Consider the following 14,701-nt stretch of genomic DNA (forward strand, 5'->3'; position numbering starts at 1 on the left):
CACCACACACACTCCGCAAGTATAGGCAATAATGCACTGCAAAGGAGAGTTAGCGACCGTTCAACCGCAGCTTGGTCAAATTCGTGTTCGCGCATATCTGCTCAGTGCCGCATCCACGCTCAATTGCTTACAATAAATGTGTTTAAAATGTGCTTTGCCGGATAAAAATAGCTCTGCTGAAATATATTCGCCCTGTGTGTTTCTGTTCACGTCCCAATGACACGATAGGCTACGCCGGTGACAATTAACCTGAAGTAACCCCGAACACTGCAAAATGCATGGCCTCGTGTGTAAAACACACCGTAAGACGTAATTAGCGGTCCTCTCTACATACACGGAAGAAAGGGCGTACAGCCATTGCGGTGCAAATATGCATTCAAGTGCACACTCAAATGTGAGCGAATTTAACAAACCGATAACAGAAACTGCGAATCAAACATACGCCAACAGCGTGGAAACTAGATAAGCTCGCCTTCATTTTTAAAGCAAAGCTTTTCATCTCTACCCTGCAAGGGTTCTTTCGTGACCGTTGGTATCAACAGAAAACTCCCGCGAACCAATAAAAGAATTTACTGGCGCCGCCAGGAATCGAACCTGAAACTAATACAGTAACAAAGCGAGAGCCCTTTGTATTACCGATTTAGCTACGAGCCCACGCGGAGACGGGGAAGACAGGTGGTTCACTCACCATGCACATCCACGGGTTTACCGCTGCATTCTCGCTGAATGCCACGTGATAGCTCACACAACCTCTCGCGCCGCGGCGCGCTACAACCACAGCACGTCTAGCGGCCCTGGGCGCGCCTTGGGCATGACCTAGGAGTTAAAAAATTAAAGGAAGCTCCCACCAACGCAAGACATCTCACTTCTAGTACGCAATGTGGTACATCCTGCGGCCTCTAGTGTTCACTTAAAAAATGACAGCTCCTTGTCGTCCGCCCTCAGGCCAGAGGGCCCATCAAGGAACCCATTCAAATACTCCTTGATGACCAGGCCATCACTCCAAGCCCCACAATCAAGATCCTGGGCCTACAGCTTCAGGCCAACACCAAGAGTGACGTATCCTTGCAGCGCCTCCAACATAGCATCAATCAAATCATACACATGATCAGGCGAGTTGCCACCAAGAAGCGAGGCCTCAAGGAGGAATCTGATAACTTTCGATTAATTCGAGCTTTTGTCCTTTCGAGAGTCACTTACATCAACCCCCTTGTGTTCTCCTCGGCAAGGAGGACATAAAGATGATTTATATAATGATTAGAAAGGTGATTGAGCAGGCCATTAGTCTTCCCATGAGTGCGTCCACAGAGAGGCTACTTAGTACGGGGCTCCACAACACGGTGGAAGAGCTGATACAGGGCCATCTTTCTAACCAGATGCTCCGATTGAGCAGAACGGCGGCGGGTCGCCGCATCCTTCACCAGATTGGGTGGGCAGCACAGAATGTCACTCCGCTTGATGAAGCCCCTGGACTTGTGGGGACAAGAACTACAGATGCTCCGTTTGCTAGGAAATATGACCCCTGACACGACGAGGGTCGCCGACAAGCACGGCCTCAAGCACCCAACACCACCCTCGGTGGGGATCATGCAGTTATCTACACAGACGCCTCCCAACATCGAGGGCAGCAGAACGCTATCATCGTGGCTACCTCCAGAACCAACCTCCTTGCGTGTGCCTCACTCAAGACCCAAGACATGACGGCAGCAAAAGAGGCAGCCACCGCCTTGGCTCCCACTCAACCAGGGGTTCCGAAGGTATTCACCGATTCCCAACAAACCCACCAGAATTACCAGTCGGGTGGGGTCTCCCGACCTGCTCTGCGTGGGTTAAAAACCACTCCTCAAACAGTTCCATCCAGTTCAACTGGACACACGCTCATGCTTCCGTGGAGGGCAACGAATACGCCCACCAACAAGCCTGCACTTTTACACCCCCGTGCTATCGAGCTGCACGAGGACAGTCACCCGCTTTCTTGTTCAGGGACATAACTCAGCATTACCGCCTTCAGAGACAGACCCTACCTTCGCCTTACCCGGGCCTCTCCAGGGAACAACAAACTACCCTACGGCCCATACAATCCGGCTTCTCCCAAACCCTACCCAGGTCAATTTGAACCCAAATGCAAACATTGCGAAAGCCTGGCAAGCATGGTCTACATAATATGGACGTGCCCAGAGATATCCGACGGCACTCACACCATAGACACATGGGAGGCTCTGATGCTCAGCTCAGACCTAGAAGCCCAACGGAAAATCATCAATCAAGCGCAGGCAGCCGCCAGGTCCCAAGGGATACTGGCCTACTCCTTGCAAGGGTTTTAAAAAGCCATTGACTGATACTAAATAAAAGTTTTTCATCATCATCATCCCAAACCCGACGCGTCTTTACCAAATGCACCCGAATCGCTACGACGCTGAATGTAAATTTTGCTCAGAAGTAGGAACACTCCGCCACAAAATCGGGGTGTGCGACTTTAACCCTGCGCACCCTCCTCTCTTTCCGTCAACTACCCGAGAAGACCAATGGGAGATGCTGCTGTCCAGCCCCTCTCTGCCCAACCAGGTTCAGCTGGTGGACAGAGCACACGCGGCGCGGACTGCGTATGGTCTTCAGGGAAGAATGAACTACTCTCCTGGGTCGCACTCTGGGCCGTTCAGAAATCTGAAAAGAAGTATTTTCTACTCCTCCTTCACATGAACTCTGCATCTAATCTCGTCGTCTCCGTCCGTGGCGGCAGAGACGGAGAAGGGAAATCGTCTAACACCGGGTTTGAGCTTTCTTTAATTTTATAAAAAAAAGTTTCCACTCATGTGCTACACCAATGCAACTCAAAGAACCACTGTTCATGCATCATGCATTGATTTAACCTTACCAAGAATATCTCTTTCAAATAATGAAGGGTGTGGCTAAGTGCATTTCGCTTCTCTCTGGTTTCAGTATTTGTAGACCGACGTGAGTGTATTCAAGTGACGTCGCACGGGTAATCGTTGTGGCTGGCGTTTACAGCTTTGCTTTCCAGCCACATTCACGGGGTGGATTGGCGCGAATTTTTTTCCCAGCGGCAAATTTTGTGTTCTCTCTACAGTCTCAAAATAGCAAAACAGGTCAAAATAACGTAACTTACATTAAAGGTCACAGTGGCAATGTCGGTAACGTAATAGCGGTCGAAATGGCTAAGAAAGCAGCAAAATATGGCGAAAAAATTGACTGGCCTATTTCACTGCAATTTATCAAAAAAACAGCTCAATATTAACCTAAGAAAACATTGGAATGTTGAAAGGCAACAAGAAGGAAATGAAAGCTACACATTCCAATGGATAAAGAATATTCACAAAATTGATTGATTGTAGGGTTTAACGCGCCGACGCAACGCAGGCGATGAGGCGCGCCGTAGTGGAGGGCTCCGAATTAATTTTGACCACCTGGGGATCTTTAACGTGCGCCGAAATCTCGTACACACGGGCGTTTTTGCTTTTCGCCTCCATCAGAAAAGCGGCCGCCGCGGCCGGGAATCGAACCCGCGACCTCGTGTTCAGCAGCGCAACGCCTTAGCCACTGAGCCACCGCGGCGGGTTTCACAAAATTCCGGACCACTTTCCCATCAACTATTACACGTCACAGGTTATCACTGGACACGGTAGATTTCCGTTTTATTTTCATATGTTCGCCATTACGAATAATAACATATGTAAATGTAACCTACCAGCAGAGAGTTTTGACCACTATTTACAGGACTGCCCAATAACAAACAAACACAGAGAACAACTTCTTGATATCCATAGAAATTATCTCGTAAGAAGGAAACCAGAGCTAATAAAACATACAGAAACATTAAAAATTTTAGAAGAAATGACAATACTAATTAACGCTAATATTCAACAATACTAACCCCTGAAATATTTTTCACAATTTCACCCACACGCAGAAACAAAGTCAGCGGCAAATAACGCGATAATAGCTTTTAGATCTTTTGTATTCATCATTGTTCTGTAGTGAGTCATTTTCTGCGTAATCATCTTGTTTAATTACCTTTTTACATTTTTTTTAATTGTAAAATCAAACATCCATTTTCAATTTATTTAATTTACCCGTTATACCTCGGTGGAACGGGAAGGGTTTCAGTTCATGAGCCCGTTTAATAAAGTCTCAATGTGCGCCGCACCGACCGAGCTCATATTACGCAGGAAATCGGTCGAATGACATAACAACGGGCTTTTAATACTACCCGGGTCGCTTACACCCAAAACATGACTTCACGCATCAAAGAGCTTACACGCACTCGGCACTCCACACGGTCACACGCGAGCTGCCGTCGACCAAAACAAACGCGAATTTAGGTACTTGAGGCACGGCAACCTTACGACAGCCGACAAAACATGCTAGGCCGCTGATATTTATGCTGGGAAGTAAGCGCGCACACAACAAATACACGGTCTCCTATCCAAAGCAAAGCTTACGACGTGACGAACTCTCTGCTGCGCGTAATGGCTTCTCAGAAAAGGGTCCACCTTTTCGCCGCCCCCCCCCCCGTTGGGGAGCGAATACTCATTTCTTCGTAAGTGACCGCTGAAACATGCGCAGAATTTAACAAAGCCACAACACAAAGTAGAAAACTTGACACGTAAAGGCGTGATAACAGCGTCTGGTTGAAGTCCACCCGTCCAAATCTATGCAGCCAAACGTTTCTCCTTTCGGCGTCGCGTTTCCTGGACGGAATTACGAACAAAGCCTTTTTCCATTTGTGACCCTGAGTTGCCGAAGGCACAACAGGTCGGCATCGCGAAGCTCTATAAAATAACACCAACGTGACACTTGTTCGAAACGAACAGCTAACTCTTCGGTTGTTATCTGTTATACGCTTGCGGCTTCAAATAATGCCTGCTACGAGGCAGCGCCAGCGTCCCGGTCAAAAATGGCGAAATTAAATGACTGCCGGCCGAGAAGGGGGCGAAAAAAAAAAAAAAACGCGGGAGCAGGCGGGGCGTCGCTTGGCCGCTGGCCAATGGCGCGCGGCGCTCGCCGGCAAAAAAGAAAATGGCAAAACACGAAGGGCGGAAGGGAAGCGATTGAGGGCGAAAGGCGGAGATCATAACATGGCGCTACCTAACCTATTTTAGGGGCCTTTTGTTTTGAATTCCAATGGTAGATGTGGAGCAGTCACCGTGCTCCTCCGCAGAGCGCGCTGACTCCTCGAAGAGCAGATGCTCCAAAGCTGCCTTTGGAACGCAGCTGCTCCCTGGATCGGCTATAGGAGGAGGATGAAAATCCTTAGGTTACGTGAGCAAAACGTGACGTCACTTGAAGCTCCTAGGGACAGCGTTTCCCTGGGTTTTCGAGCGAACGCGTTGCGCCGTCAGTATCTAGCGTGTCAGTTTGTGTTGATTGCCACCAAAGTATGACTAAAAGAAGCTGCAGCTGCGTGAATATACCGTGAATGTTATAAATCATGCGTTCTCCATATCCGATGAGGGGTACTTACGACGTTTCAAGAAAGACTGGCAGCATGCCCCACACACCGAAGAGCGGGAAAGAGGACATATATGGGTATATTTTCCCAGCAAGGTTAGTAACCTCGTTATTTTATGTTTGTTGTAGTTTTTGTGTTGATAACACTGTGCTGTGTAGTTAAAGTTTGTTTGCGTTGCCACCTTGGCCTCCTAGCTATCGTATTATCATGTTAACACTTTTTGTATCAGCTTGAATTCAGAGAACGTGCGCTGCATACTTGGACGAAAAACAGAGACAGTGGAAAAAGGCAAACCAGACGTTGGTACGCAAACCAACGTCTGCTTCGTGTATCCAACGGTTGGTGTGTCGTTTCCCACTTACCCTGTTTCTCGTTCAAGTGTGCAGCACACGCTAAATTCAAATTACGATGCTATGCCCCCGCACACTCCGGCCACAATTTAAAGCATTTCATTTTTGTTCCTTTTGTGTAGGATCCCGTAACATTGCTCAAGGCTGATCGAACCGGTGCCGTGTACTCCCCAAAGCGCAGTCCGGGAAGTGTAAGGTGCAGTGTCTCGAACGTAAGTGTGCATGTGTTTGTTAGCGTTAATCTCGCGAGTATGTCGTGTGCACGCATCAGAGCTCTAGCTCTTTGTGCAGTTAAGTTGCATTACGGCGTGGGAGTATAAATGGGAAACGTCGCTTCTGTACTGAAAGTGTAGGAATATCGTGGCAAGAAAAAAAAAACCGTGAAATTGTCTGCCAAATTAGAAGGAAGACGGGGAGAGAGATGATAGAACAAATGACGGCGGCAGAATCAGAGCGTCCGAAAGGCTATAAAGGTAATGCGGCATTTTGGGCACGTTATGAGGAGGCACCAGGAGCAACAGTCAGTAAAGAGTACATTGAAGGTGACGGGAAGAAGCTGCATATGGGACAAATAGTATGCGGCAGGGCATAAAGCCATTGGAAACTTGAAAACGCACAAATAACGGGTACAGACAGGAGGTATACACACAAGCACTTGCTCACAACTGCCATTTTATTGAATAACAAAATTTATACACGAAAACAAATCATAGATTGGAGAAACATGGTGCCGATTAGCGCGTGCTCCTACCCATGTAGAGTGATATACGATTTGCTGACGCACTTGTTATTATGTTCATTGATAAAGAAGGCCTCAACCAGTTCCCTAACAATCTGATCATTATGCCTGTTCAATACCACAGTATCATTGAGTAAAGGGTGATACCCACACTTTTTATAATGGAAGATTTGCGCTCGGTGAATTTTTATCATGGACACATGCTCTCTCAGACGGGCGTTAGGCATCGTCCTTCCTGGCCTACATACATGGGCTTACATGACAACGGAATTGTGTGAACCATGCCAATCGTGCAACAAACTAGAAGCTGCGCGTGGTTAACACCGCACTCGTTCCTCCCTTTCTCGGACGATCCTTGTTATTAACAATGCGGCAGAGATTGCCCACTTTTGCTTTTGCAGAAAACAACACACAGGACGATGTGCTGTGTGGTCATATTCCGCGTCGCCATCTTTTACGCATTTTGTTTTTCAAAGATGTATTATTAGCTTACCCAACTTTCAGTGGTGCTGACACAGCCTTTAATCCTGTTCCTGCGGCATCTGCATAGGAGGGCTTCCAGTAAAAAAAAGTGCTTGGAGCTGGCCCCTGCGATATTGGTGCAAAGCCTGGACGTCAAGCCTTGGTCTACATCAGCTTGCTGAGTACCCATGGAAAGCAGATGAGTGCCTCCAGAAGTGGCTGTTTTTGTGGTCTACTCGAAATTAGCAGCAGACAGACTGCGTCTGCTCGCAGGCCACCTTGGTTATGTGCCAACCAAATATGTAGCTGTGGCCTAATTACTGACGGGAAGACGTAATAAAAAATAAACTACCCACCTGTTGAAACGACAAAAATGGGGAACGTGAAGCTTTCCAAAATCAAGTCCAACACCAAATTAAGTAGCCTTGGTTTGCTGCACTGCAATTGTGTTTTCTAGAGCTTTACTGATGCAGGCAACCCATGACCTTTCATAGTGTACAACCATTCTCGTTGTTAGATGCACGTGTGCATTTTCTGTGCAATTTTGCACGTGTATGCAAATCCAAATTTCTTTGACTGTGCTGGAATGGCGCAATGGGATAGACATCAGCTTCATAACATGAGGGACCCAGGTTCGGTTTAGATCGCCGGAAGCGTTTTAATGTTTTTTCACTTCACCCACGGTCATCGTCATCATCATCAGAAAAATTTGGTTTTCCTGCAGTGCATTTTGGGTGGGCTACAGACACATCACGGAGAGGCTGGAAGCTCCACTTTAGTAAATGAAAGTGTACCAAGTACAGTTCGTGCGTGAAGCTTAAGCATTGTACATGATCCAAGCTAGTGAGGAATTGTTGTAGGTTAAATCCTGGTCAAGAAAGATCACAAAAAGTTCAATTTGAATCACTCAGCTTGTAAACATGTGAAATCTAAACTTGACACTTTATTGTACGAGTTTTCCATGCTCAGCTGAGGAATGGTCGGCAGGTGGGGATAACAACTGGCAGACAGGGCCATTAGCATGCAGTTCATGTGTTTATGTAAATAAAAGTACTGGTGTGAAATTTTTGTGTTTCGTTTTTCTCATTGCTGTGGGTACCTACCAGCCCAGGAATCATACAATGAAACATTAGGTGGTCAAACGCAGGGTGAATAATTATTTTGAGCATTGTTTATTTGTGCCAGTTTTCGGCGCTCTTGGTATCACTGTTCTCGTTGCGTCAGGGTCAGTCTGGGCGCGCGCGCTTGAGTGAGCAAGCACGCCCAGGCTGGCCGTGGTCGCACGAGACCGGGCCACACGATATCAATCCTAAAACCTGTGCCGGATTAGGAAACTTTGGGACCCGGGGCTACTGCATCCTTGGGGCCCTAATATGATGATCATGGTTATGATGATGATGATGATGATGATGATGGTGGTGGTGGTGGGGATTCCGCTCTACTATGCGAAAATTTTCGAAGCCCATGGTATGCTCTCTGATCAGTGATAAGTTATACATAATTTTACGCTTTCAGGAAACTAATTTCTTGGCTTGACGTCTAGTATTATATAACGGATTTTATCAGGCGTAAAAGTTAGTATGGTTTGATTGCCGGTCCTTCACATATTCACAATTACTTGAAGCACTGTGTCGGCCTGCACACGCCATGGTACAGAAGAGTATTTTCTTACAAGAAGCATATTTTATTAAGCCTGTAAGGTTTTAGTTTTATTGTAAAGTTCTCCACCTGCATAAATGGGAGGGCTCAAAGTCTGCGCAGGCAGCTGTCACTCACAAACATCTGCCAAACAGTCAGCCGCCACGGCTTACGGGCCAAAATCCTGTAGGTCACCCGCGCAGACGAGAAAGGCACGCGGCGGTTAGAACACGCGCCGCCTTTGAAGGTGGTTGGGGAAGGGGAAGGGGGGCTAAGACGTGTCGCGCAACGGAACCTTCCTATCGCACCACGATTAGCACAAAGACGATATGCAGAAAATTGTCGCTTTTTTGGCTGGGGAGCGGTCCGCTTAGTGCGTGGGTTAGCGCATGGCCGTCGAACTTTCAGCGGCGATGAACTCCTGTTGCGAACCTGTGATGGTCTTGCTAGTGGGCAAGCCGTTTGGTTTGCTAGTTGGGTTTGCTAGTTGGTTTGCTAGTTGGCAAGCCGGTCCCCTTTGGGTTAGAGAGCGACAGGTGAGCACGAGAGATGGCATCAGACAATAGTTTAATAGGGATAGAATGTCTCTGCTCACCCCCGCCCTGCTGCTCCCGCCGGTGCCGCGCAACAGTTCCAGCAGTCAGTAGTTCGTTGTCGATCGGTCGGGTCGTTGTTCGGTCGTAACTGGCAGTGGAAACACATTGAAGCTTCTCGTAGATTCCGGGTCTACGAGGGAGGGGAGTATGGGTGGACCTCGCGTTTTCGAGTCCTCAACGGGCCTGCCGCGTTCACTGTTTTCCCGCGCTCCTTCGGGGATTCCTATCCTCCTGCCGCCGCGCCCAAGCGGGACCAGATCTGCGGGCCGCCCTTTGGCCCGTGCCGCCCGCCGGCTCATTCCAAAGCGAAAGCGGCCACGGGGACAGACAGCTTACCGTCCCCGAGTCGCGGCGGAGGTCCGTTTTCAAGACGGCATCGAAGGGGTCGCACGCAGGATGCGTTTTTAAGTGGACACAGCTTTCGTCATCCCCAAAGGAAACAGACGTCGTTGTTGCTTTGTTTGGCGTCCACGCCTGAGCTCTTCACACCGCCTAGGCCTGCTGCTTCCCCAGCTCGAAAGGAGCCGCTCGGGTCGGGCTAGCGCAGTGGCCTCTGCGTCCACACGGAGGGGCGCCTAGAGATTTATTCTACGAATGGAGTCGCGCGGACATGTAGCTTCCGCAACACTTGTTGCTCAGACACCCTGCAAAGGCTTCAGCACAAAGGCGCGGGCTGAAGCCGAACGACCCCGCGAGTGGCCTACACAACCTTTGAACATTTAAATAACCATATATACGGTGACCATTCAGCGAGAAATATCGGGTCGATATCAAGCACGCTTATGTGATTCAACTAATCTACTGGGTATGGTCCCTAGTCCACCCATCAGCGACACCAAAAGTCTTGTTTTTCAATAAAAGTTGGTACCTCCTCCCCATTCGAACAGTGCCGCTCGCATAAGACTCAGACCGGGATCTCTTCGGAGCGCCGGCATGGCCGAGCACGGCGCACGTGTCACACTGTAGAGCGCGGAGTTCTGACCGTGTCTCACTTCATCAGAAAGAGCGCTACCGTTGGCGATCCCAGCGGTGTAGGTTGTGTTGCAGCTCTTCGCGTGTGTCGGCGTTCGCAGGGTTAAAGCAGAGAGCCGAAAACATACACATCCTTTCCCTCTGGCCACCTAACGGTCTTTGCCGCGGGTCGACGACCTTGCAAATATAAATGACTGTTGCCGCGCCTCTTGGTTGCGCTACCGAGTAACGAGATGTGATAATGCGATTGCCACATTTTCGACACCAATAGGATGCAAATGAAATAGACACCTCGCTCTAAATCAAATGAATTTCCTCTGGGTGCCAGGACACGAATCCCTTTAGGGGAATGAGGCGGCTCACGCCACTGCCCACGATTACATACACCGGGCCGTTTCTCTCACGAGGCAGTCCCCACCTCTTCCACCTAATCCGCAACCTCTCTTGCGCTACACAGATATCTTGGCGTACTACCGACACAAACGGCAAATTTTCCCCATGCCACACCACCAACTCACAAGGGATGAAGCAACAAGGTTCAGACGACTTCAAACTAACACGTATCCACACGTACCCTTCTTCATGCCATTTATCCGACAGACTATCCAGCCACCTGCCACTACTGCCCAGTGCTGGTACCCTATACCATGTGGGAGTGCCAAAAGACACCGGACCTGCACCCAATCCCCAACCCCTCCATACAACAGTAGACGGCGCGGTTGACCAGCAAGGACCCTACGTTCCAGCTTGACCTGGTGCAAGGGGCCTGCGCAGCCAGCCGCAGCCAGGGGATCCCGGACTAGGGATCCCCTCCACCGGGCGGGTGCCCTAACAACTGCACCTGTTGTTTTTAATAAAGTTTTGTTTCATTCATTCCATCAATGCGGATATCTTCGCTTTACAAGACTTTTCTGTACTTTAACAGACTATGAATATCGATATAGAACTTGAAGACATAATCACAAAAATAACCTGGAATCACTGCTCTGCACACCCAGTTGTCACGTACTAGTTACATCGGTCAGAAAAAAAGCACAAAAGTTTTGAATGAAAATTTTTATAAGGACGCTGAGCAATGGAATAAAAAACTAAGGAAATTTTCATGAAGAAGCTGCAGTTCCCCGACACTTATTTCGATGAAGAAATGACACCACCTTCCCGCGAGGGAACCCTGAGTTGATGCGAAGCATCTCGGAGGTTCCGAAACGTTCACGAGATTGGGTATCTAAATAACGGAAAATGACGGAACTCCGGACGGCGCAGCGTGACTCAATCGAAGCAGCAACTGAGGGAGCGGCGCGCGGACCGGGTTTATTATATAGAGCAGATGGAGTGGAGAGGAGGAGATGAGAGAGGAGATTCGCATGCGCGCTTATCGCGCAGCTGCCGGGATGAGTAGCGCGCGCGCTATCGCACAGCTGGCGTGGAGAGGGGGAGAGGAGGAGAATGCAACTGATAAACCTGCTTGGACCTAAAAGTAAGGAATCGTTTATGAAGGCAATCCATAAGGTGATAGAAACCAAACAAATACCAGAGGTCTGGCTAGAAAGTAGGATTAATTTAATATATAAAGGCAGATGAGACAAAGCCAGTATAAATTCATACAGACCACTCACAGTAACGTCAGTGGTGTATAAATTCGTAATGCAGGCGATAAAATCAGAAATTCAAGCATGGATGGAAGAAAATGAGATACTTGGTGAACTGCAGAATTGATTTATACAAGACAGGCGACTGGATGACAATTTGTTCTTGATAACGCAATGCATTGAAATTGCGAAAGCAGAGAATAGGCCACTATGGATTACGTTTTTGGACATTAAATGGGCATATGACAACGTAAACAGAGAACCGCTGTGGAGAATGCTGAAACACCAGGGATTAGAGGACGAGTTAGTACAGTTCCTTATAGCAATCTATAAAGACAATAGAGTGCACCTTACTTGGGAAGGACAGAAATGCGCCCAGCAGGTCAACATCCATCGGGGACTGAAACAGGGATGCCCTTTGAACCCAATACTATTCATGGTTTACATGGCAGGGTTGGAAAAGAAACTGGAAGAAAGTCAAGTAGGGTTTAGCCTAACCCATATGCTGCAAAGCGAAGTGGTACAACAGCATATTCTGGGAATGTATACGACATTGTTCGTTTAGCTGATAACCAAACCGATATGCAGCGGCTAATAAATATTAGCGGCCAGGAAGCCACCGACCTCGGGTTAAATTTCAGTGCAGAAAAATCAGGAATAATGGTTTTCAATGACGCTACCACTGACGTAGTGTCAATCCAGCAAGTCGAATTACCTAGAGTGAAGGAATATAAATATTTTGGAGTGTGGATAAACGAAGGGGATAACTACTTAAGAACTCACGAGGAGCAACTTAAGGTTAAGGGAAAGCGAAACGCAGCTATAATGAAGCATAGAGCTCTGTGGGGGTATAATATGAAGTAGTAAGAGGAATGTGGAAAGGAGTAATGGTTCCGGGTCTCACGATTGCGTATGCTGTACTCTGCTTAAAATCAGACGTTCTATCAGGCCTTGAAGTAAGCCAGAGAACGGTAGGACGTTTGGCGTTAGGCGCGCATGGAAAAACAACTAACGAAGCGGTTCAGGGAGATATGGGCTGGGCGTCGTTTGAAGTTAGAGAAGTTCAGAGTAAAATATGCTTTGAGATCAGGTTGAGGGCAATGGATCAACGAAGGTGGGCAGCTAAGGTTTTTAGGTACCTATACCTGAAAAGCGTGGACACGCAGTGGTTAAGAAAGACTAGAAGGCTAACGATGAAATACGGAAAGAGCACTGGAGAATTCAAAACAACCAAGGTAACCATAAAAAGAGGCAAGGCAAATTGAAACGAATATATAGAGGGAAAAAATGGAAGCTAAAACGCCGTTAGAGATGTACAGAGCTGAGAAATTGAACATCAGAAAGGAAAATTTCTACGATAATTCCCAGGGCAGTGCTTTGCTTTTTGAGGCTAGAGCAGGTTGCCTGCGAACTAATAGTTTTGTGGGGAAGTATTCAGAAAATGATGGGGTATGCGTGGTATGCGGAAAAGAAGCAGAAACTATGCGGCACATAGTGTTAGAATGTGAGGGTATCCGTCCAAACCTACATGAAGGGAATATTGGGCTTCCAGAAGCCCTATGATTTAAGGGTATCACAGAGAAAGTTAACTTCAAGGCTGTCGAGGGGACGAAAAGAAGATTAGAATGCTGGTGGACGAAAAGCAGAGAGGGCACAAAAATTATTTTGTGCAAGCTTTTTGTGCCTGCCCTAAGCAGCGCTAGTATTAAACCAAGAGTGTAAAACATGGGTATATAGTCCTTTTTGGTAAGATGACATCTCATAACCCCACTTTAAAGGGGAAACCAATAGCAATAATCATCATCATCAAGCGCGCGCTCTATCGCACAGCTGGTGGGGAGAGGGGAGAGGTACGGACGGACGCACGACGGACGACGGAGCCGAGAGCAAGAGATGCTTTGCATATAAAAAAACCCTTTGAAGATTGGCAAAGCAACTAAACACTATAAATGAGGTGCTTAGTGGCATACCGCTACCTATAACTTTTCCAGGTGTCTTGTTGCAAGCAACAGAATGTAATCCTTGACACCTCAATAAACGACATTTAGGGATTTATGTCAATACATTTTGATTCCAAACAGCATTCCGCTTTAGTCGACATCCAAAAAGTTAGCGGATGCGCGTTTTCTGGGATGTATCTGGGTGTAAAACGTTTTCTTCGAAGCTACAGCGTAGTATAAACACTCCGCTGTAGCTGCATTACTCAGGGTTAGCCCGTGTCACGTGACAGGGTATATGCCATTTTACATACTAGAGAAGGGTGCAAGGGTTGTATAGCGGTCACTTGTTACGGGGATAGACGGCTCGCTTGGCGGCAAGCAGTGTGCTGAGATGGGGAAATTGTGTTTATTTGCAGCGGGCGTCATCTTGCTTCCGCGTTGGTTATAGGTTTTTTTTTTTTTTTTTTGAAGGAGGGGGGGGGGGGGGGGAACTGCGTCGTGCTAAAGCTCGGAGCAATGCCTCGGCGCGGTCGTTGCCGCCGACGAAAGTGCGCCGTGGCGTCAAGATCAAACAGACGATCGGAAGTACTTGGGTAAAGTGCTACCTTGTAATTTGCACAACATTTTGGAGCGGCGGCCCTTGCTACTGCGGCGATAGCATTTGGGACTCAGTGATCAAATAAAAATGTTTGGTGTTGGTCTAGTATATTGCCAAGACCTATTATGGCTTATTTTGCCTCGAGGGGCAGGTGGCTTCAGTGGTGTCGTTGCTTTCTCACTCATATTTTCGTCCATCGCACTGACGGCCTTTGACGGTCTGCCAAGGTAGTTGGCGGCGTCGGCATATCGAACACTGCGGGTGTTTTATGGGGGTGGGGGGGGGGAGTAAGTGAAAACATGCGAAGCAAGAAGAAGGAACCCATCGTGTCATGCCACGGGAAATGT

Source organism: Haemaphysalis longicornis, unplaced genomic scaffold (genome assembly GCF_048455015.1).
Source record: "Haemaphysalis longicornis isolate Haplotype H1 unplaced genomic scaffold, Haemaphysalis longicornis Haplotype H1 scaffold_1, whole genome shotgun sequence".
In the NCBI taxonomy this organism is placed as follows: Eukaryota; Metazoa; Arthropoda; class Arachnida; order Ixodida; family Ixodidae; genus Haemaphysalis; species Haemaphysalis longicornis.